This window comes from Sinocyclocheilus rhinocerous, unplaced genomic scaffold (assembly GCF_001515625.1).
Source record: "Sinocyclocheilus rhinocerous isolate Xijiao unplaced genomic scaffold, SAMN03320098_v1.1 scaffold677, whole genome shotgun sequence".
NCBI lineage: Eukaryota > Metazoa > Chordata > Actinopteri > Cypriniformes > Cyprinidae > Sinocyclocheilus > Sinocyclocheilus rhinocerous.
This window is the reverse complement of record NW_015633185.1, coordinates 2,210,178-2,211,622: the sequence shown is the minus strand read 5'-3', so window position 1 is coordinate 2,211,622 and position 1,445 is coordinate 2,210,178. Positions and strand designations below refer to the sequence as shown.

Genomic DNA, 1,445 nt, shown 5'->3' with positions numbered 1-1,445 from the left:
CTTCATACCCGGACTCTCCCTCCCCCCCATGAAGATCTGCCATTCAAGTCTCAACTGGATTTTGCACGCCTTGGGTTCTTGGTCCAGCCACAGGTCAAAGGTACCCTGGAATTGGTAAACTTCTTAGCAACAAACCTTTTCCTATTTTCACTGTACCTTTGAGACCACTTCCTGTAAGCAGTCTAGAACCTTGGTAAGTGGATTATGTGATTTTGTTCTGTCACTTTACTAATCGCACACACTGTTCAACTAACAGCTGCATGACGGCAATGAAAACAAGACCAGCAGTAACTCCTGTTACTGGTGTGATACCCACTCTAAAAGTTTGCAAGCACTGACGGCACATTCTCATTTAAGTTTGGATTGATTGTAATATTCAAGTTTGAATACTCCAGCGCCTTTTTGCTGCCAGAAAGTGGAATGTGCTAAACGCTCCCACTCAACCTGGCTGATGATTTGATGTGGAATGCAAAGCCTGTACTGTCCAGCTGGGGGAACTTAAGCCCGGTGGACCCCAGTTTGTGGTTATTTTACAGTGGGGTAAAACTCAGCAGTGGTGAAGTGTGGTATTGCACACTGCTGGGTGAGTCTGAAGCTGGCACCATTCTCATGCATATGCTGTTCTCCTATATTTAGGGCTGATAATGTTCAGCCACTTTTTATGGCTGCTCCACACTTTCCCTGCTTAGATTCCATTTATGAGTGGATCCTTCCTGAATTGACAAATATAGAGAGAATCTGACGACTTCTCGGGTTCATACGGTGGAAATGATGTAAGTGAGAAAAGTGATATAATAAGCATTGTCTCTGAGACAGGTGGGAAAATGTCAACAGAAATTATACTTCTTGACTGGCAGAAAATTTATGGAGTAATGAAAGAGAATTATATTATTTATAGGAATTTTACTGTACTGAATGATTGTGTGTGTGTGTGTGTGTGTGTGTGTGTGTGTAGACATACACAAAAACAGTACAGTAAAATTCCTTCTTTGATTACAAAGCATAACTCTACTGATTTTAAATTAGACCCAAACGGCTACATCAAACTTGAGAGACTGCAAATTTGCCAATAATTTTCTCATTCGCACTACAGCTATTTAGAACCATGTCATATTAATGTAACATGGGCTGCCCTGTCCAACACTGACCTCTCGGAGTGCTTAAATCATTATCATAATAATACATTTAGCACAATTACGGGGCCCACTATTGGATTTAAAAGGTGTAAATCCTCTCACAAGTGGAAGGTGATTAACGAAAGAAGAAAAAGTGCAAATCTACTACAGCCCTTTTGCCCTGTGCAGCTATTTGATAACTATATGCAATCAGCCAGTCTCTCTCCTTCTCTCTATATTTAGCCAGTGAAGCATCTGCAAGAAAGATATTAGTCTCTTGATATTCCCATCAGCAAAGTGCTGTGCAGACCAAATGCCCCCCCCCCCCCC

The 1,445-nt window shown here is 41.7% G+C and overlaps 1 protein-coding gene across 1 annotated transcript in view; it reads left to right on the top strand.

Moving 5' to 3' along the window:
* The first annotated feature begins 21 nt into the window (after window positions 1-21).
* LOC107743622 (myozenin-1-like) overlaps window positions 22-1,445 on the top strand; it is a 9,460-nt gene continuing 8,036 nt past the window's right edge. The window contains exon 1 of the mRNA XM_016556953.1: window positions 22-193. The gene's annotated coding sequence lies outside the window, so the exon portion shown is untranslated. The remainder of the gene's footprint in view (window positions 194-1,445) is intronic.